Source organism: Leiobunum rupestre, chromosome 9, assembly GCF_980474605.1.
Source record: "Leiobunum rupestre chromosome 9, qqLeiRupe1.1.hap1, whole genome shotgun sequence".
In the NCBI taxonomy this organism is placed as follows: domain Eukaryota; kingdom Metazoa; phylum Arthropoda; class Arachnida; order Opiliones; family Sclerosomatidae; genus Leiobunum; species Leiobunum rupestre.
The window spans coordinates 57965440-57989730 of record NC_143392.1 but is presented as its reverse complement, the minus strand read 5'-3'; positions in this window follow the sequence as shown (position 1 = coordinate 57989730).

The following is a 24291-nucleotide window of genomic DNA, read 5'->3' as shown; positions in this document are numbered from 1 at the left end:
TGACACCTGTTTTGCAAGTTTTTTTGTTACATGTTTTTTAGATTTATAATTTATTATTTTACAATTTATCATTTTCACATTCTAAAAAATAGCCGTAGGGGACACTAGAAATATTATATTTTAGAACACGTTTACAAAAAGTCTTTTTGAAAGTTTTACTTAAGTTGCCAACACGTAAAAGCATTTTGTACTTATCTTTTATTACGTTAAAGGGAATTTTCACCTTAAACTCGGTATTTGGTACAAAAATCATTTGTTTGAAAGCGTCGAAATGTATGATTTCTGAATTCTCCCTGGTAAGAGTTATTCCTTTAAGTTTTATAATTGTCTGATTATTTTCAAGTTTAAAACTGTAGCTTTTAGGTCCAGTTGATACGAATTTTGTGATATATGTATTCGGAGTCTCGCACGTAAGTTCACCTAAATTACCACCGAGGGGGGGTAGCCACTCGTTTGGTTTATGTGTAAATTTTACTCCATCCGTGTCATAATAAATTACACGCTTTCCCAACCTATTAATTAACTTATGCAGATGAATACGCCCGTAACTGGTGACAAACGAAGCAACAATAACATTAACTTTTGAAAATGTTGGGGCTAGCTCACTTTTTTTATAGCTTACCATGGCAACATCGTTGTTGATTAAATGAAAGTCTGTTAATTTATTCGATGTGTCTGCTATAATCTCGGTTAATTGGGAGTATCTATGTATAATTTTAGTTGATGATTTATCCATTCTTAACGCCATTCTGCCATATATAAGTTCTTAAGGATGGGTTATCAACAATTTCCTCAGGCTCTAACCTTACTCCATCAGCTTCGTATATCGCGTCTAAATACTCTTTTTGCTCTTGATATGTTTTAATATTGGGTGGAAATCCTGAATTTTTAACTTTTGCTCTAAAAAAATGTCAATATATGGTTTGAAAAATTTGTTGTAATATTGTAATGGTAAACTTCGAAAATTTCTAACAGTTTGTAGTTACACTCTTTTATTGAGTAGTAGATTTCCACCGAGGGTAAGACTACCGTTATAGCTCGTTCGTTAATACTATGGGTACATTTTTCATCGTTTTTTATTACACAACTTCCGCATAAAGGATAATAAAGTTTTTTATTAAATCGGTAGGGAAGAACGGGTAAGTAGAGGTCTCTGGGGGGGATTCGACAACTAATTATTCCAAAAGAGACGTCTGGTGCATAATCAAAGTTCTGTGTGATAACTTTAACATTTTTACAACCGTATTCCATTTTTTGTAAGCAATACGCATACAGACTACAAAAATCAAAATATCGGATTTGTTCTCCAATTAAGGGTTCTACTTCATGGTACAGCTTAATTGTTTCTACACGCCCTCCAACTAAAGAATCTCTAGGGTTAATTTTAGGAATAATTTTAATTGTATTAAAAAATGCTTTCGCCTCGGCATTCTTTATCAACAGTTCTAATATCTCACATTCAAAAATTTGAATATATGTGTGGTTTGGTAAATTTTGTTCAATAAATTCTTTACGATCTAATTCTCTTACTCTAATTTCTTTGAATGTTTTTCCAACAATTGAATTAAAGCTCGAGCCAGAAAAATGTTTTGGACAACCGTGCCAGAAATCACCCATTACATCAATTACTATGGGTGGATTTTCACAGTAGCCATCTACAAAATAAGGACCTACAGCCTGTTCCCCAGCCGCGGATCTGACCGTTTGCAAAATTAAATTATTTTCCTTCTCATACCAAGATAAATATTTTAATGCTATCTCGCTTTGATTCTGTCTACTTGCCAAACCGATAGCCGGTATAGTACATAGTGTATATGGTTCTAAAAACTTGTCGATAAATACATTATTAAGTGACCCAGAAAGAGAAATACCACCATAATTACTGATATCAATTTCAATTAGTTCTTTATATAAGATGCGAAATTTCTGCATAGCTAAGCGTAATAAATTACAATCTAAAAGACAATACGCTCTGGATTCTGATTTAATACAATAGACCGGTTCGAGCTGTTTGTGTGAATACTAATTTTTAAATTCTCGGTATTCAAATTCTTTCATTTTACGAGGCTCAAAATATTTTTCGTCCGGAATTTTACCTGAATAGTTCAAAGTGTCTTTCGTCCAAAAAATATAGGGACAATATCCTTTAGATTGAGGCAAAGAAAACATTTTAGGAAAATGTCTTAGTGGAGCACTAACATAGTTCAAAGAATCTACAAAACGAATGTCTACCCCTTTAATATAAATAGTAAGTATCTTGGCTCCATCGTAAATAACCTCGGGAATGACATGATTAATTAATTTAGAAATAATAAACATTCCGTCGAAAGATCTTAGATTATGGGCCATTACGATGAGGTTGGCAAATTTCGGCCTAATTGTTTTTCTCTTCCGTTTCCCATCCGTAAGTAAAATAGTTTCATGTTGAAACAAAAAATTGAGGAAGTTATTTACACAATATTGTCCTTCAAAAACCGTGGTATCCACAGGCTGATTTAAAATTTCGCTTTGGGCCACTAGCAGAACAGGTTTATGAATATTATTATCAATTATAGTTTCAATATCGAAATATACATAGGATCGTGGTTTTTTTTAAATGTTGACTGTTTAACATAATGCTGGTTAGGAGGATGTTCAATTTTACAAGAGTTGCAAGCTGTTTCACATTTGTGAGTTTTTGAAGTTTCAAATTGAACACAGCATTTTTCACATCTGTGGAAAAGCTTGCAAGTTTCATTTTTAAGGTCAAAACTGTAACATTCACCTTGTTTTAAATATCTATTGCAAAGTTTACAACGAATTGAAGGAATTTGTAAAATTACGTGAAAATCTCGATCTAAACACCTTTTACATTTAATATTTCTAGTGTCAAAGCATTGGTGTTTGTTTCTATGTGTGGTTGAATCAAAAAAAATTTCACAGTCTAAGCACGAAGCTACTCCGCCCCAAATGGAATGTAGATTTTTAGCTAAATGAACGTGCGTGCCAATTTTTACAAGTAGAATTTTGTGTTCGGCAGGGGGAAAACCCTTGAAATAAATTTGAAAATTTTCCGTGGCGTTAAATATTATTATCTGATACTTTGGGGCTAAATATGATTGAAATTTGGCTATATCACCAATTTCTACAGCTCCTTGTGCAATTCCTACATCATCGTGCAATTTCTTAGCGGCTTTAGTTTGCAATTTACTACGAAAGAATGTTAAGGCTCTATATTCTTTAAGAACACTTGTTAATGGAAGTTTTTTCTTTTTGTACTCGGCAATTTCACAGAGTTTTATTCCGACTGTGAGGCCTCTCGCTACGCATAAATTGTCTACATTGTTGATATAGTAAAAGTTGGTTTTAGATTTCAAGAAAGCATCAAGATCGATAATGTCTCTGTTTTTTAGAGCTAAAAATTGTTTCCCATTTTCTTTGGGGATTTCAAAAGAATTATACTAAATTTAATTTCTCCATCTAGTAAGAAATCTTTTTTCGATTGAGCAATGCGAGCTATATGGTTAAATATTCGAGAAACAGTTAACTGATCAATTTTAATAAATTTAATGTTAATTGGATGTTCTAAATTTTCCGATTGAATTGCAAATCTGAGGAAATCGAAACATGGTGCCTCTTGTCTTACGTATTTGATAATTTTGGACAGAATCTTTTCAAATACTGTAAAAAATAAATGTGTGGGGATTTCGTTTAAATCTATTAGTTCTAGATCAATATCCAATTGTTTACATTTCCACTTTTTTGAATTTCTAGGGCTTAATTTTTTAATTTTATAAAACTTTTTATAATTAAAACTGTTTAAAGATGAAAAGTCTAATTGAGAGTCCGAATCGTAATCACTGGAGTCAGCCATGTTCTAATTTCGTTTCCAGGTCTAAAATTTTATTCTAATTACTATTACGAATAATTAATGAATGAGTTTAACTTGCCTTCGTGGGTGGAACAACAATTTTTCCTTCCGTCTGCTCAATTAATTTTTTCAGCCTGTTTGTTGAGTTTATGATTCGAATAACGTCCATGGATAGGGTGTTAGCTAAGAATTTCACCCTTTTATAATCACCCTTCCAGAGTTCCTCTTGTGGAAGATGTTTGATGTTTATATCTGGATATCTAGATATACCCCCTTGTCGCTCGCTTTTTTTCTCGGAGTTTTAGTTTCGTAAGACACTCCACCTTTCTTGACTTTCACTGATTGTTCGATTCCAACTTCTTCGATGTTTGACATTCTACGGACCTCTTGAATATAGTCCCCATCCGATTCGTCCGACTCTAATAACATCTCCTATTCGGGCCTATCAAAAACTGAAACTACCTGACTCGCGGAGTTTTGACTATTACTTGTGGAAGCCATTTTAGCCTGTTATGTTTCAATAGTAAAATTTTTGCCCTTTTATACCAAATGTATTTTTTCATTAATTTTTTTCAAAATATAAAACCATGAATATTAAAGTGATTAATACTACAAGGATAGAACCTAGTTATAATTTATCAGTATGTAAACGGTATTTAAAATTGTTTGTGAATAACAATTTAAATATGTAGACATGTATAAAAATATAAAATTATTAATTATTTTTTTGGAGGACTTTATATTTAATTTCGTGACAAAAAAGACAACGCCCTAAGAGTTTTAATATTTTTTTGCTTTAAAAATCGATTATAGATGTAAGAATTTTGTTAATTACAGGGTTAGATGTTTTAAAATTCTATGGGAAGAAATATATTTCTGCGAGGTATAAAATTTAAACGAAGGGATAAAATTATATTTCTGCAGGGTGTATTTGATAAAAAATTGTCTTTTGACTTGATTTTAAAACAGGTTAAAATCAGGATATAAAAATTAAATATTGTAAAATTTTTTCTTATAAAAGAGTGTTTTTCAACGTATTCCTTTTATAAACCATGGGCTCTCGCGAAGTTTTGACTGTTTCTGGTAAGATTTCTCATCCTCTCGCTATTAACCCTTTTTCACTTAAATATCTAGCATTACGCAAAGTTAGGAATTGTAATCTTTTTAAAATTAACGATATTTTAATTAGACTTGAAAATTACTGTATGAAAACAGTCTTTCTTGAGTGTCAAGCCTTAGTAGAACCTTTTAAAAAAATCGTTTTTGCTTGCCCCTTTATAAAAAAAATCTTTCAAATTATCACCAGCTGTTTTCGCTTCGGTTTTTTCTAGAAGAATCAATAACAATTCTTGTCTATTTGACGTTAATTCTATTAATTTTGTCTGTCCACACGAGGGTTTTGGGTTTGACGGCTTACTGTTCCACACTCAATCCACTCTTGAAGGCTGGTTTTCTTACGAAATTTTACGTTTAATTGGAAAACATATGCGCATATATCAAAATTTAAATAAGATCCCATGGTTTCATCAACACAAAAATCGTAGGAGCCTTCAACGTGACCTTTTGTTACTATTTCAATTGCAACAAGTTTCCTTTTTTCGAAAAAAAAACAATTAACTTTATCTGCCGACTTTCATCTAACAAGATATACTATCCGTTTAGAATTAGGCATGAAAGTTCTATTTTTTATTAATGATTTGGATAGACAGGAAAAAAATAATTACAATAATTAAAATAAATATTTTTATTTAGTCGCAAATTATCTCCTCCAAATTCAAATTTGAATGATCGTCGACAACTTTTCCAACTACGACTCAAGGTATTTACAATATTTTTTTATTTATTTAAAAAAATTAAATTTTTTTTTAATAGGACTCAAACCTTATAAAGTTTTAATTTTTGAGGAATAGACATTTTTTATTTAAAGACTTTTTTGTGTTTTTATCTGTTTATTTTGGTGAAAGATTTTAATTTTTTGAAAATGTTTTATATTTTTAATTTAAAATGTTTTCTTTTTAAAGGGTTTAAGATTTTTTTAAACATGTTTTCTAAAATAACTAGTTTTATTAATTTAATTCAGGCGGTGTAGGTTCTTTTTAATGGTTCATACTCTATTTTTTCTTTTTTAACTAGCTTTATTAATTTAATTTATAGTATTAGATTTTATTAACTGAAATTTGATTAGTATGCTTTGTACTAGATTTCAGGTTTTTCTATTATTATTATTATTATTATCTCTTTGCTTTTTCATCTCTTGCGCTATTTACCCTTGAGCCTAACCGAAACCTTAAAAGTCTACCTGAGATTATTAACATTTCTTTTCTATAGCAAACATTCTTGGTTTTCATCTTTTTTATGCAATGCATTTTCAAGAAATTTTATTCTTATCTTTTTGTTAGGTATCAATTTTTTTTGGTTAAATTAATTGGTGGATATAAAGATCTTTTTTTTGTTTTTTATTAATATTAGTTTTTTATATTTTATTATTATTATTATTATAATGATTATTTAAAAAAATTCTTGAAAATTTCTTGTTTAAAACTGATGTCAACAAAGTTCATCTGGGATACAATCTATCACTCGTTTCAAACAACCCATTGGTTATTTATTATTCTTTTTAATTTTTTTCATGTACTCTATGTACTTTTTTATACTAATATCGGTTAAACTTTAATGTTTTATGATTTTTTTTTGGTAATTGATTAGTATATTAACTGAAAATTGTATAAGTACATTTTGTACTAGGTTGTTTTTAAAAATTGAATATAATTGTTTTTATTAATTTATAAAAACATGTTTAAGAAGGATAGGGATAATTAGTTAACCTTAGTTGTATTAAAAAATTAATAATTATTCCCAAAGACAATATTTTTAAATTTTTAAAATAAAGGTCGGGCTTAAACTATAAAATCTCAATGTAAAGGATTTTACCAAAAGAAATCTAGAATCAAGATGTCTGGTGAATTACATCTAAAGCCTGTACTTTCTTTGCCGCGATCTTTAAAATTTCTCTCTCTTCGAGTAGTAAGAATGTATAATCTTTGTAATACTTCGTCAAATTTCGTGGTGGAATCACAAGAATTTAAATCATTTTGAGTCTGAACTTCATGTGTTAGATCAAATTCATCATGTTGGCATTGTACAACATACCGTTCGATCTGTTTTAATTCAGACATTCTCGAACTGTATACTTCCGAAGCGATTAAGACCAAAACCAGTGTTTTATTCGTGCGATGGTAGAGCAACAAAAAGAATTCTTGTGGTAAATATTTATTTAGATATATTCATTTTTAATAGGTTAATTTATTTATATTTATAAATTCTAGCCCGAATTTCCAACCCGACATGTTGTTTTGTATCGAAGAGGAAAAATATCTTCTACGAATTGATGTAATTATAATTATTTTTAATTATACACTTAAAATATTTTTAACATTGTGTTTTTATATTTTTCAGGCTTCAAATTATTTATACAACCTTCTTTCATTCTTTATTATTTATTAATTTAATTTGTTAGCTTTTAGTTTTATTTGTAGTGTTTCATATTTTCTTAAGTGTTTAAAAAAATATATTGAAATATCATAGTTATTAAATATTATAATAACTAATTGTGTTTTTTTGATTACTTAAACTAGAATTGTTTTTAAAATAATAAAATATTTGCGAAAAAATGAAAACTTATTTATATTAGTTTAGTTATTTAAAATATTTTGTGTGGGTCAAAAATCACCAAGGATATAAAGCGAAGGTCGCGAATTCGCAATTAACTAATTAGCATTTTAAACGGCGAAAAAAACGAAAAAAGTGACACCAAAAGTAAATAAGTTGACGTAATCGGGGGGGTCACATATTACCTCCGATATCTTGGTTCGACCTTGTCCGATCGTGACCAAACTTGTTGGGAGTATAGACCGAGGCTTGGAGGTTGTGAAAATTGTTCGAGCGTCGAGGTCAAAAATCATCTTCAAGGTGAAATTTGAGATTGAAATTAAAATATTATGTTGATTTTTTTCCAAGGACAAAAATTTTGTTTTTGAAAAATATTTTGGGGGGGGGGGGTGGAAGGGTTGTTTTGGCGGCCATCTTGGCGGCCATCTTGGATTTACATGTTCATATTTAGTTTCCTACTACTTCCGCTGAAGATTTTAAGGTTAGTAATACATCGTTTTCTGTGTAGTCAGATATGTACATTTTATTATTGTTATAGTATAATGACTCACACCACAGTTCTTTGTGTTATTGGGATATTAAAATTCTTATGGAAATATTTTTCTACCCTGTAAAATCAATAAATTTCTTTAACTTCGAAATCTATTCAGATTTCATCTTTGTCTTAAGATTTACTTTAATTCAAGATAAAGAAAATTCATTTAATACTTTTTAAAGTTCGTTATTATAATAAAAGTCGCTCGATGACTTAGGCCTAAGGTGGTGCCTTGGGTATTAGCCTAGCTGATAAAAGTTATTATTAATTAATAATGTATTTTTAAACATTTAAGTATTAAAAAATCTAGCATTATGTATTGTGGCAGTACAGACCAAACATTATTTTTTAAATAGCCCTTTAATTACACATACATTTTCCCCTTTTATAATCTTTTGCTAAAGCCTAGTTTTCTATTAAACTTTAAAAAAAAAGCAAAAGAAATAACTGACCTTTTTTCCAGTGGTCGTCTGAAGTCGACGCTCTTAAAATCCCTTTTAGAAAATACTAAATTAAAGCTAGTGATATGTTATCAAAGCAAATATACAAAGCACTTTGAACCTAGTAAGCTCTACGGTTGATATTTCACAGGTTTCCTTGTTAGCCTCAAAACAAGAATAAAGCAACATGTACATCCATCACATTTAATGATATTCGTTGTACGGTATCACGAAAAAGTACCAAACAGTTCTTTTATCTAGGATCATCTATCATACTTAGAATCTCGGTATTAAATTGTTTTCTACTTCCTGTCATCTCTAAAAGGACTATGAACTCTGTTATATTAAAAACAATGGTAAAACGTTTTTCTTGTCAAGAACTATAAATAGAGAATAAACAGTTCTTTGTACTACAAAAGCACTGTTGACATTTTTAAATAAATAACATTTAACACATTTTCGTTGTAAAGTATATGAAAAAGTACCAAACAGTTCCGTATAAAGAAAATGTTTTGGAGCTTTTAAATGGTTCTTCATCGCGAGATTATAAGATGGTTAATTCTTAACACCCTTATTCTACATAACTTCTAATTTGAAACAAGAAAATAATTTTTATTTCTACATATCTTTGTAACGGGCAGTGTAGCTTAAATTTCAATTAACTATATGTATTCCTTTAAAATAAGAAGGCAAATAATTAAGTTTAAAACATGACTCTCCACCATTTAAATACAAAATTGATTTTCTACAGATATAGTTGTATTAGACAATTCATCTAGTTTATTGCCAACCAATGTTTTAATTACTCTCCAACTATCAGAGTAACTAAAATGTTTGAAAATCATAATCTCATATGCTTTGGTGTTTCCGTAGTGGATATATTTTTTTATTGAAAATTTCCTCAAAAATGAAAGCTGTGTATTGGCTCAACTTGGGCTTCTACAAAATTAAACTAAATTTGGATCATTCAATTATATCAGAGTTTTTATTGCATTCATTGAAAATCATGTGAAGACGCTCGCAATTAAGAAAAAGCCAGATAATGCAAATTTTAAATAATCCTATCTTACAATATTGTGGGTCTGACTTAGGTTTATGGCTCACGTACCCCTTTTTAAGACCAAATGTTTTTTTTATTAAAAAACATTATTACTTTCAAATGGATTTTGAGCAATTATTTCTTCAAAATGCCGACATGAAACACCCGTAATTTTTTAGGCTCTTCTTCAGTATTAAACGCCATACCTTGATCCTTTTCATCAGGTCTTTTTTTATATTAACTATAACAAGCTTGTTCTTATCTCTTTCTTCAGTCATGCATCTAAGAGTAGAGCATTTTTCCAAACAATTATTTTTTCTTCGTTTTCTATTTTGCAAAACTGTCTTGCTCATTCGACAAGAGAGACAAATTCTTGAATTCAGACCAATGTTCAATTTCTCACATTTATTAGAGTGAATTGATGGACTAGTTGCACATAAATATGAAGGTTTTAAGTGCTTGTCTCTGAGTGTAAAGAGTTGCAATAAGTCAATTAACTTAATCAGAGGTAGTTCAAAATAAAATCTTGCCTCTTCAATTCCTTTAACCGGATCGGGGTGCTCTTCCGAAGGTCCATTACCACCAACAAAAGGATTGGAGTAAACCTTATGATGTGGGTTAACATCATAATGAGTCTTAATACCTGCACGATTAATTGCATCAATCCACTTTAGACACGTATCCCAGCTTTTCCTTGGTTTTGGTACAAGATAATAATCAACTTTCTAACAACGACCTTGTTGAGCTGTGTTGTAATTTTTCAGTTTTTATACGCACAATATTGCCCCATTTAATTTTTTATTATAAATCAAAATACAGCTTTAAATCTCAGAATAAAGCATGTGAACGGTTATTTACATTCAATTTGTTTTTTCAAAATAAAGAACACGGTTACATGCCGCTATAGCCCGCTACGAAATAATTAAATCTAGATGGCGCAAGCTAATGGGGACTGCCTGAGATCATGGGTTCCAAGGATGCGTTCCCCACGTACGTTTTCAACCCATCCCATTCTCCCGATTTTGGGGTACACAAATCCTAGGTCAAATCAGAACTTCCTTCGACAAAAGTCCTCCTTCTACTATTCCTCCATGTTCACACCTGTGATATTCGTAGGTTGATTAAATACAAATAATTATAAAACTTAAAATTATGTTTAATGGTCAATGAATATTAATTACATGTCAGCGTCCTTGACAACTGGTGCTCACTAAAACTGAAACGGTTTCTTTTTTTAACTCAAGAGACGTCTGCTTAGCCGTCTGCTACAAATAAAACAGGGCAGATAATAATATCTTTATGATCCTGGTTTTAAGAACCTTACAGCACCTACGTGCTAAAAGACGTCTGCTACAGAGCTCCAGCAACTGGATATTGATCTAACTCGTTATATATATTTCAGGAGATCCGAACTAAACAGAGCTGTCCTGCATTGCCACTGAAATTATCGCCAACTGCAAGTCTGGACCACCCAACCGTCGAAATTCTGCTGGCTACTATAAGTGAAACTACAGACTGCCCAGATTCTCGCCTAGTGCATCCAATTACCTATGTCGGAAGAGAAAATTAAGATCACTATTATCGTATCGAAATACCCGCCTAAAATTATAACCTCTAGAAGGTCGGCGTTCTAATTAATTAGTCACATCGTCTCTTCGCGTGATAATTTATATTTTGCTGTGAAAGTGCACTTCGAATTAACCCTGGCGTCGTAAGGTTTTTTACTGACCACGATTCATCTGTCACTATCAACGCCTGATAAAGAAGAGACTTTTGTGTGTTTTTTTCTTTTAATTATCAGAAAAAAATTATTACTAGAAAACCACGCCCCCGTGGAACTTATATAAGGAGCTTACCACACACTGTCGACTTCAGAGCGCCAGCAACTGGATATTGATCTAACTCGCTATATATTTTTCAGGTAACAACTTTTTTTTTATATATATATATTCTACAGATTGTTTATATTATGCTGGTGCTCTCTGAAATTTAATTGTGCCTACTCATATATATATCGGAAACTGTATAGTGACTGCTCCTACATATAAGTGAAAATCCTTAAGTACTACTGTACAATGGAGAAAGACAAAAACTTAAAACTTATTTTAGATGAAATTAAGAAACTGAGGGCTGATAACCAGACTGAATTTGATAAAATTCGATCGGAAGTGAAAGCAGACACAACCGCTATATACACTAAAATTGAATCGATAAATACTGCAATTAAAGATTCCAATACTAAAATGGATAAGGTCTATAGGAAAACTAACGAACATGAAACTAGAATTTACTAACTAGAAGATCTCCCTGACTCGCTTAATAACCAGAAAACAGAAAACGAATTGTTCGAAGGCCAAGTAGAATCCCGCTTTTCCGACAAAAAAAGGAAATTCTGAACATAAAAAATCAAATTGAGTCATTAGAAGCGGATAGGCGGCGTAATAATGCAATAATATCCGGTATGCCAGAAGCAGCCGGTAAGGACAGAGCTAAGTTAGCTTTCTCCGTACGTGATCTTTTCAAAGAGTTATTGGGAATAGAGGTTAGAATCTCGCCGCATCAGGTATACAGAAGAGGGGAAAACCGTCGAGTTATCCTAAAATTGGAAGATCGAAATTTGAAACGTGAAATCATGCAAAACGCATACAAATTAAAAGGCTCACGAATATATATATCTCTTGAATTTACTGTTAGGCAAGAAACTGCAAGGTAACACCTTAGGCAATTTATTAAATCCAAAGGTAAGGATAAAGCTAAATTATCCTCCCAATTTTCTGTCGAACTAGATGGCATAACCTACGTATATAACGAAACAAAATCTAAAGTCGAGATTAAAACCAAATAAATAATATAATTATAAAATGTATAGCCAGTTTAATTAAAAATTTTATGTTCTGATGAAAATAATTTATGCTAATGTGAGAAGTGCGAATTGTAATATCGAAAGCCTAATAATACATTTTCCCGATAATTACATCGATATCTTTGCTCTAAACGAAACATGGTTTCGAAATGGCCATAGTACACTCTGTTTAAAAAGTCTTCGACGGGTGAAATTTTTACCCTCTTTTTAATTCTGCTAGAAAACTATAATAGATAGATCGATGAAAACAATTGCAACTATTATTTATTTTCTAATATCTTTCGTTATTTATCGGTTTTGTCCGCCAAAAATTAATAGTTTTGGCAGCTACTGTTAAAACTAATTTTTGACAACTTTTAAAATATTGGTTCTACGACACTGACTCGCGTGTTTTTGAATTCACAATGGTCGATTCATCTTTAGAAAGTGGAAAAATTGTCCCTCTACAACCAACGGTTGAGAAGTTATCGCGTTTACAAACTTTCGTCGAAATTGGGAAACACCTAAAATGCACCAAGCGATTATTAATAACGCTACTTCGACAGCGATCCAACAACATATTTAATTAAAGGCTGGTTAAAATTGTGGTAACCATAGGTGGTTTCTTCTAACTTAACTTATCGTATATACTATTCTCCACCACTCTCCCCCGTTTTCGGTTTTCCGTTGCTATATGCAACGCGTTTTGAAATTTTTAATGTTAAGGCTTAGTTTATCTTTTCGATTTGACAGTCGCCAGCCAGATTTCCCGCACGGTACTGATGAGTTCCAAATAAAACGAAACCGGTCTACCGTTGGAATTTCTGGCTATTTTATTTATTTTTAATTTAGTTAATTTCTCGAAGATCTATTTGATCCGAGTTTCCCGTTTTTTCTTTGCTCGAAGATCTATTGGTACGAGTTTTTAATTTCTTAAAATATGTTTAGGATTTAGCTATATTATCCCATTTAATTATGGACTTATCTACTTTTTCGCGTATTTTATCATCCTTCTCACAGTCCATAGGTGGTTTCTTCTAACATAACTTATTATCAGACAACCAATTCGGCTTTAGGGACAAACGGGGGGAACTGAGTTAGCAATTTCTAGTGTTTATTGGATTATATTAGACGCCTTAGACAAATCTCGCTATTGCTTGTGAATTTTCATTGACCTTGAAAAGGCGTTTGATAGCGTCCCTCATAGTCGACTACTACAAAAATTGAACCGGATGGGCATAAGAGGACTAGCACATGACTGGTTAAGTAGCTACTTGGGTAATCGGCAAAGTTTCACAAAAATTAATCAAATATTATCAAAAGCAAATAATATCACAATTGGGGTCCCCCAAGGCTCCATAATTTCACCACTGCTCTTTAACTTATATATTAACGATATAACTCAGTATTTCCCACTGGACTTTATTAAACTGTATGCAGATGACGCAATTATATTATTAGAAAATATAAATCTAGAACCTCTTATTAATCAAGTAAACAAATATATCCAGGTTGTAAATGATTGGCTAATCAAAAATGGCTTAAAGTTAAACAAGTCTTAAACGGAGTATATTGTTTTCTCTAATTTTGGTAAAAAAGTTATAAGCGAAAAATGCAAATTATATATAAATGGCTTTAAAATAAAAAGAATCTTTAAATTTAAGTACTTGGGTGTATGGTTTGATAACCATCTAACTTGGAACGAGCGCATTAATCATATCTGTCAAAAATTTCAAGCTCGGCTTACCTGATTCATAAATGTAAAAACGCGTAGTTAGAAACATATATAATGTATCATGGCTAGACTCTACTAAACCCCTGTACAGAAAAAGTAAACTTTTAAACATTAACCAAATGTTTAATTACTGTAGCCTTTATACACAAAAACGTTACTAATAACAATCTAAATCTATTCACTTTTGATAATATAAAATCTAAAACTAGGTACGATTAACTTTAAAAAAATCCGCAAGTAAAACGTCAAAAAATATTAATTCAGTTTTCTACAACGGGGTAAAGCTTTAAAACGAAACCTATAAAAAATTCAAGTCTTAAAACATACCAAGCTGTTAAAAAATTCCTAAAAGAATATGTGTTAGAAAACATTACGAATCCATAAAATTATCAAACGCTATGTATAATAATAAGGTTTTTATGTATACAGGGTGTTAACTAAAAAACGATACAGAGCCAATTACTCAAAATGTGTTTTATGTTAGAATTTGAAATTTGCAGGTTACATAGAGGGTGCAGGGGGACCAAGGACAATGAAACTTAAAATTAAACGTAGAACACATTGTAAATAGGAACCATTCTTCTAATCCTAATGGTTCCCGAGATAAAATTTGAATGACCTTGAAGACCTGGTTCAAGGTCATTGAAATTTTCATTGACATTCGTCACCCTGCACCCTCTATGTAACCTGCAAAATTCAAATTCTTACATAAAACGTAATTGGTTAAATTTAAAAGAATGTAAATGACTCTATTTATAAAAAAATTTCTTACACACAAATGAGCTCTAGCTAAGAAACCTTTGAGGAGTGGAGACGGGTTTCTAGGAAATGTATGAATTTCTAAAATACCCCGGAACCACGTTTAAAAGTCTTTTAAGGTTCCCATTTGTTAATTATTAATTTTTTGGAAAATTTTAAAATCATAAAAAATAGTAATTTAATAAGTGTTAAGGAGCATAACACTAATTTGACTGACACATTTACGTCAAAAATCTGTTCCTTCATATAAATGTAAATTTAACGTTGAAATTAGTGTTCAGTTACAATAATTGTTCAGGGTGTAGGTGAAGCTGTTCGTAAACCTTTGCTTAAATTTCCAGCTAGTGTAAACTCAATTTATTGTATCCTTATTTTATGCCTCCTGTTTAATTTTTAGGTTATGAATGTTTCCCAAAATACAAAATTTTTCCCTTTCTTTTCTTCAAAATGTACCACACCAGCACCTTTTGTAGTTATGAGTTGTTTTTGTAGAGTTTTTAATAATTCTCTATTGGTTAAGGACTATATAACGTTAAGCGTTTGAAGTGTTTCTATTTCACTCTTTTGCTTCGATACTATTTCCTTTAACTCAGAAGTGATAACGCATTCACTAGGCAACTTTTCTTCAGTGGTCCTAATTTTTTATTTCAGCTTATCCTTATTGGTTCTCATTGTTTTTTTCATCTTATCTTCTTGCTCACTAAGTTTTTCTTCAAGGGCTGAAATTTTTTCTCTGAGGTTTTCTTTAACATTTGTACAACCATTCACTTCGGATTTCTTCGTTAGGAAATATACGGCTCGAACACGGGAATACTCGTCTTTGAATAGGAGGTAGTATTTCTTCCCCTTCATGGACGGTGTCGGTGATGGTCCCCAGAGATCAGAATGAATCCTTTCACCTTGTTTCGTAGCCTTCTCCAATCGAGTGCTGAAACTGTGCCTAGTCATCTTGCCGTAGATGCACCCTTCACAGAGCTTGTCACACGTCTGATTTAGAACTTTATATCCGAGTCTCCGTAACGTCGCTGCTACATGCCATTTATCCTGATGACCCATGCGTTCATGCCAGACTTGGTAATTTCTCGGATCGGATGCGATGTGAGCGGAGCATGATAGCTGCTCTACTTTGATATCCAGACAATACAGACTCTCGACCTTGTCAGGTACACAGAGTTTTCTCTTCATTGCGATTTTCAGCTAGAAAACATTGCAGGCAAAGTCACGGATGTGCCAGACATTGTTGACTAACTCTTGATAGAGTTTCGACAAAAGAGTTAAATTTGCTTGTAAACGCCATTTTATACTGTCTCTGCTCATCTTGTTTTTTACTGTCCACTATAAACTATACTACAGTGGAGAAACTTCTATTTTGTCCTTCTGCTAGTTGATTGTATGGCGTCTTTCGCGACCTCGAACATATCTTGCTGTTTTTTAGACCACGTCCACGACGTTGATTTGTTTAAAAGCTTATAAAGTGGAGATGAATTGGGAATGAAGTGGGAATAGTAATTGATGAGCCCAAGGAAAGACCTGAGCTCCTCTATGTTCCGCGGGGCCGGTGCTTCTTTGATGGCAATCAATTTTTGTTGTTGTGGATGCAGACCGTCGGAATCCAGGCGATATCCAAGGAAGTCTACGGATATTTTAAGAAACTGGCACTTTGTCTGATTAAGCTTCAGCCCTGCCTTGGTGAACGTCGTAAATAATTTTTCCAATTTAGATAATAGGTCTTTGGGCGATGTCCCTCCGATGAGGATATCGTCTTGGAATGGCACGCTGCATGGATGACCATGCAGCAGTATTTCCATTTGACGTTGATAGATTGCCGATGCCGATGAAATTCCAAAAGGAAGTCGGTTGTAGCGATAAAGTCCTTTTGTCGTTCTTATGATGACGTAGTTCCGTGATTCTTCGTCCAGCTCCAATTGATTGTACGCACTCCTCATGTCGATGCGAGCGAAGATCTTGCATCCGGCTAATTGAGCGAAAATGTCGTCAACCTTGGGTAATGGATAGAGTTCCCGGTCTAGTATTTTATTCGTCGTAATTTTAAAATCCCCACATCTGCGTATCGTGCCGTCGTCCTTCATTCTGCGTATGGTATGGGACTTATAATACACCTATTTTCGAGTCGGATAATCTCGTCGTCAATTTTTTTCTTTAGGTGGTACGGGACTGATCTGGCTTTGTGGAATCGCGGTGTTGGCTCGTCCTTGCGTATGTATAGTTTTACTTTGACATTTTTCAGACACCCGATTCCCGGAAAGGAACAGGGAATAGTATTTCTTCATTGCTGTGGCTAGGGCGGCGTTCGATGACTCTACGTTCATGATGTGCTCGTTTATAGGTGGCATAACTTCAAAATCGGAAAAAATCCACTCACGTCCCATGATGTTTTTTGCTTCTCCACGAACCACAACTAGGGGCAACTTTAATGTCTTGTCTTTGTAGTCCACAGTCACTGGTGTAAGCATTAGGTGTTCGGGATCCGTTCCCATGGGTCCCGTGGGTGTAGCGACGAAAACTGTGATTCTGAGATTATGGTGTACCCTGAGCCAGTGTCTACTTGAAAGGATACCGGTACTTTGTTGATATGCCACATGTCTCTGATCGCTGGCGGAGGTTTTCTTCGTCGTACTGTTGAGGTATTGGCTATCTTGCGTGATACTACGTCATTGATGGAGTTATCGCCATTTGTGGATTCGTTACGTTCTTCCACATAAAAAATATCGTACTCTGAAGATACGGGCGAAGCATATGCTTCCATGTTGAAGTCTGCTTGATTTCGTTGATCGATGTCTCTCCTGGTTATAAATGCAATTGGTGTAGGATTTACTCTCCTCCCTACTCTGCGGTTGTCGGCCTTGATTTCGACGTTGGTGGCTCCCCTTCTTCCGGCAAGCTCTTGCTAAATGACCTTGGGTTCCTCATCCACGACAGCTATAATTGGTATACGGGCATTCCCATTCTGGAATGTTGTTGCACCGGATACATTGCTTTTGCGCCGTGTCTTTCATGTTGTTGTGGTTTAGTCTTTGTTGCGCAACCCCACGGCTGGTTTTGTTCGGTCTTTGTTTACGATGGAGTACTCTCCTTGATCGTGCCCTTTTATTGCCTTGGAATCGTGCTCTGCTGTCTCGAGTGCGTGTGCCGTACTGATTGCTTTCTGGAGGTCTATGTCTTTCACGGCGAGTAGCTGTATCTGTACGTGGTCGTTGTTGATACCGCATACTATCCTGTCACGTAGCATGATTTCGAGTGTTGAGCTAAAGTTGCAGAACTCGGCCTTTTAGCGCAGGGTGGCTACGTAAGAAAATACGGATTATCCCAGCTTCCAGTCGCGTTTGTAGAATTTACATCGTTCCACAATTTCGCTCGGTAGTGGCTTGAAGTGTTTCTTCAGGACATCCTTGAGTTCGTCGTACGTTTTCTCGATAGGCTTGGCTGGAGCTAGAGGTGGGAACCCGTAGTACGAATACTGGGTATCCCCAAAAAAAAACCACCCGTTCGCGGGTGGGTAGGAAAAATTTAGGGTAGGTATAACGGGTTTTTTTAGACCAATTTGTACTGCGGGTACCCGTCAAAACCCGATATTTGATCTATAATTTTTCTCCTAAATTAAAACGTATTGAATTTTTGCAGTCATGTTTTAATATTTTTATGATTGCTTTTTTAATGTTGAGTCACGTACGAGCGAGAAACTTAATATTATTTCCAGCAGTTGATCGCTGTGCGAGGACACTTGATTCTATGTGTACGGTACAAGACTGATTATATAATATATTTATTATCGCTTGTTATTATTTATGGCTAAAGCTAGTGCTTTGGACGTTTTCAATTGGGACAAGAAGGAACTTAGGGAATTAATCAGGCTTAACTCCGTAACTAATCGCCTTTCGTTTCATTCTAACGTAAGTGGCGAAGCTTCCTAATTTTTTCCGTCGATGGAAAAGAAACAAGCTACGTTCAGTGTAAGACGTGTTTGAATATTTTATCGTGGGAGAAAAAGAATGGTACGCATTCCTTGTTGAACCATTTAGAATCATGCGGAAAAAATCGCGCTACAGTTATAGCCGAGTCCAATTCAACCAGTGCAATCGGAATTGATATACCGCAGAAATCCGTATCGGAAAGTGCCGTTGATGAGTTGAATAAGACCATTCTGATCGGGTTGGCGGAAGACTTACGACCATTATACAGTGTTCAAGCAAAAGGATTTCGACGTATTGCGCAGGCTTTTACGAATTTTGGGGCTCACCATGGAACCATAGATATAAAAGACGTTTTGCAACATCGTAAGACTTTAAAGGAGAAACATCTTTGTGATGTGGTTAAGGGTATTAAGAGTCAACTCGTGGAATCGTTAGAGGGGCTGCTATCTTACCCGAGATTTGCGTTTACAACGGACATGTGGACTGAAAAATATAAACAACGCCATTTTTTATCATTAAATATTCACTTTATTGGTAACGATTTTTCGGTTAATAACAATCTTCTAGCAGTGGAAGAGTTTCCTGATGAGAAAAAAACAATGGTAAATATTAGAGCGCAATGTACGAAGATTTTGCAAAGTTATTTTCCGTCGGATGACGTGTCTGAAGTAATGAGTCAATCCGTAGCAGTCACCGACGGAGGTTCAAATATGATCAGTGTTTTCCCACGACGTTTACCCTGTCAATGCCACAAAATTAATTTGGTCCTGGAACATTCATTTAAGGATAAGTTACTTGCTGAAAAGTTTCCAACTATTAAAAGTACTATCGACAGTCTAAAGTCACTAGTTACCTATTTTAAAAAAACGGGTTTAAATTCCAAGCTTCCTTATACCTTGAAACAAGACGTCACTACCCGCTGGAACAGCAAGTTAATTACGCTCGAGTCTTATCAGAAAAATTAACAAACGGGAAAGGAAACTCTAAGTCCCTTTCGAACCTGTTATGAGAAATAGAGCGCCGAGAAAAGTCCGACAATTAATATTGTAGCGATTTGGTACGAGGTGTTACGAGAAGAATTGGTTCCCAAAGACACAGATTCAACCTTGATGACAAATTTTAAGAGATAAGTTCAGGTTTGGTTCGAAAAGTACTGCGAATTAGATGACATCTACTATGCTGCGTGTATGTTGCACCCAAGGTAATCTTTAAAAAATATATTTTGACGTTATGATGTTCAAAGTTAAAATCCAATGTCTTAGGTCCTCGTTATACATTTGTTGGTAAGAAAATTATTTATTTGTTAGATATAAAAAACTACAATTTACCAGTGACGACAGACGGGAGCGAGCCAAAAAGTATCTAAGTCATTTAATGGAAACAACTACTAAAGACGTTGGTGAGGTAATGCTTTGAAAAGAAGACGTGGAGGATGGTCCACCCCAAAAATTGTCACGATCTGTACTGGAAAAATTCGAAGATCCCGAAGAAGAAGTTGACGAGCTTACTTTGTACATTGGACATTCATTACCACGATCCGGTTTGAGAATAACAATGATTTACCGTGTATATGCGGTAAATCTAAAATTTCTTTTTTTTTGTAGATGGTACAGACTTTGATCTCCTGGAATTTTGGAAGAAATCGAAACAATTCCCGAAACTAAGAAAGGTGGCTTCGTGGGTTTTAGCCATTCCAGCTTCTGAGGCCACTGATGAGAGAACGTTTTCGTGTACTGGAAACACTTTAACCCTTGACGAACCGAGCTCAACGGCTCGACATTGTCCGATTTAACATTTGTACATAAAAACATCGCTAATTACCCAAAGGTTTAAAAACAAATTCATTTCATAAAATTGTTTACATTTCTTATTTCGTTTGTTTCCAATATACAACGATCATAAGTAACATAATAAATAAGTATGGCAGTATGGAACTTCCTATTCTCCAAACGCTATTGTGTTTTGATAATCTGTATCGCCAACGACTATATGTGGCTAACTCTGCGCTGGTTGAATCGGTACCTATTTTAGAATTTGAGACATAGACATCTTTAGTCTTGTATATAATTCCACAAAAAGAAAAACGGTGGCGACTTTCTGGTTCCGAATCCTCCAATTATCTCCGACGGACTTTCACTTATTGATAAAGTTCTTTGTCATACTTATGACTATTTTGTTACTTATGCAACGACCTATTATTAAATAGCTTTTGTTCATAGTCACCAATTTGTAAAAATTACTTTAATAACATGGAAAAAATTACTCGTGTGTACCCAAGGGTAACCCGCTGCTGGGTGTTGTTTTAGCGGGTATACCCAGTCGGGTTTGGGTTGGGTATTTTTATTGACGGGTCGGGAGGGTATTTTTATTGACGGGTCGGGAGGGTATTTTAAACGGGTTTTTTTATATTGCGGGTGGGTAATGCGATGAGTGTTCGCAGTAGAGTATTTGTGGATGCGCCCAATACCGTGAGTAGGATAGCGCGCTTCTGATCCGCGACAGTTTGAGTGGCGGTGGCGTCGGCTCCAATGCTTGCCTTTATTCCGTGGGCTATTTAGAACAGGTCTAGTCTTTCGGAGTATATCGTCCATTGGTTTGAGCTAGGGTCGTAGGCCGGAAATTGTCCGATGCTTGATGTGGCCATCGATCATTTCCTCGTAGTGCGATACTGTAGACGAGACCCGTTAGCTAATATGAAACGGTGTTGATGATGGACCCCGTCAGTGGAATTCGATCCGTATTGCCCGTCGCCATTTGTTAGGGTCGTTAGTAAGACTAAATAACTGCCGCAGGTAGAGTTAAAATAGTGAGATATTTATTGAGTGCATATGTACATCGTGGCTAGGCCGCACGTCGACTGAAAACTAATGTCGATCGTCCGTTATATTTATACAAATATTCAGCGCGATAAAAAAGGCGCGTTCGCATATTGTAGATTAAAAAACAATGGAACCCAAATTTATGTCTATACTCAACAACAGAATAAAAACAAGATGAGCAGAGACAGGATAAAATAGAGTTTACAAACAAATTTAATTCTTATGATAAATGTTTATATATCTTTTGAAGTTCGATCGCTGTTGCATTCTAGTTTTTTGCAGGTTATTCTATGGAAACTAATCTACAAGATTGCTTTGCAAAGTATTGCTACAAATTGCGGTATTTTGGAAAATCGGTTTTTGAAAAAGCCTTATTTTGATTAAAATTGTACCTTTGAGTGCTTATTCCAGAGCTTCTGTCAACCAAATTTATTGAAATTTTAAATTTACGTTCAATGAAAAGTAATATACCTGAATTCCGAGAGGGGAACGTTCGGCCCTCTGGTGGCAGTTACAAGAATATAAGTTATATGATCGTATAGAGGTAATGAATCTGATCAAAAATATATACACATTTAATCTATTTTATTCATATTTAATTTTGTCCCAAAAAAGTCGATTTCGAAACACAGTGTGCTGGTGCGATGATTTTCGTCAATGCTTGTATTTCTAGGAGTTTTTCTCTGTTCTCGACACTCTTCTGCAACTTGACCGAACTTTTTGCAATTGGTGCATTTTCGCTTGTACGTCTCATGCCTTCCATCTCGTTTGATGAGTGACTGTGATGACTTCCGGCGTTTCGTTTCGCCATCAGACCAGAGGAATCTCTGAAAGCGTCACCTTCTCGAGTTGCACGGCCAATCAATAAACGTTCCAATTCTGCGACAATCTGTTTTTCTGTTGGCAGCGTGTCCCAGAGCAAACCAAATTCTCGATACTCATCCTGAGGAAAAGACTCGAAGATGCAAGCAATGAGGATGCAGTCGTCGAATGTAACATTCTTCTCTGTCTGTGCCGTTAACAAGATGTCTGTCCAGAGAGATCACATCTGGGCAATGTGGGTGGCCATGTCGACGTCAGGTGACTTCATAGTTCGAATAAGTTGGGCCAGAAGCTTAGGCAGACGGTTGGACGACTTCTGCTTGAAAATTTCAAGTAGTTGGTCTTTGTTGTCTCGCAATTTGTAATCATGTTTTGGACCTTCTTGGACAAGGCTGACCAGATGATACCCCGGACTGTACTGAATGCCACTCGGTATTTTTTCTTGTTTAAGATGTATTTCAACTTCTCTTCTGCTTTTGCTGACAACAACGGCCCGTGGGTTCAACCCATTCACCAGTCAGTATCTCGTAAACGTCTCGTGCGGTGAAGATGTCGACTATTTGTCGTTTCCAACTCCTCCAATTCTCCGGACCAGATAGCTTTTCAACGTCTTGGCGAAGTAAACTATCCATGGTTTCTTTCAGGAACTGTTGACCAGGACACTGAGTACGGTGTAGTAACTGATATCAGGATACCGGATACAGCAGGTAGTAGACTAGTCCTTTAGTTTTGTTGTGGCGTAGTGGGCTCATAACCTATCGGAGATTTAAACACCAATGATAACAGCAAAGCCTACACTAAATTGACGAAATAGTAAGAAGTCATAATATATTAATTAAAATAACAAAAATTTATTATTTAAAACATATTAATAATGAATACTGTACACGATACTGAGACGGTTGAAGAAATTAAGGTATGTATAACGACGCTTCAGTACAATTACTAACGAGGGGGGTTTTAAGTTTAAGGCTTTAATAGAGCATCCCACGCCAATAAATGCAAAGAGAGTTTTTAGGCTTTCTTTGGCGTCGTGTATATCACATTTATTTGAGGCTCGAATTGCCCGAGTTGCCATTTTGGTACCAAGTGTAAACGAATTGAGGAAACACAACAAATGCAATGATAATGGAGTTCTATTGTAACTCAAAGTTCAACTTAATCTAATAAAATACACCTATTAAGAAATACAACTGGGACGCTAGCTTACTGTTCCAGAGGGGCCAAGGGTTGAAACTAAAGTTACGGGAGGACTGGTTCTGGAAGACACCGCTTTAATAATAAAATAAATTAAGGGATCTGGTACTGGGTGACACAGATTTGATACTAAATAAATAAAGGGATCTGGTACTGGGAGACACAGATTTCGGACCGGAAGGTTACTTACTAAATTATGGAGATATATGCTGATTCTCCTAGGACAAATGGTTAGGGGAACCTACCATGCGGTTTTACGTTTCGAATCTCTGAATCTACGGGGTTGAGATTAATAGTTCAATGGCGTCGCATAAATAATCATATAACGAGGGCCTGATATAAGTAGCGATAACCCAGTACACACTTTAAAACAATAGTTGATACAATTACCGCCAACTTCTGGCTGGACTTCTTGTTGATCCGCGCACAATTACTTCTTTGAGCACGGTCTTTGTATTCACAATACCGCACTACACTATCCTTTCTCGAGGGACACGACTCTGCACGCACTTCTCGTGTTTCTACAATTTCGACTCGGCTCACTCCCCTCGCCCACCGTTTAGTCTGCCTTCCTTCACTCTGCCCTTTTCTGCCTGGGAAACTATCTTTATATCCCTGGCTTATCTAATCTTTATCTTATCTCTAAACTCCA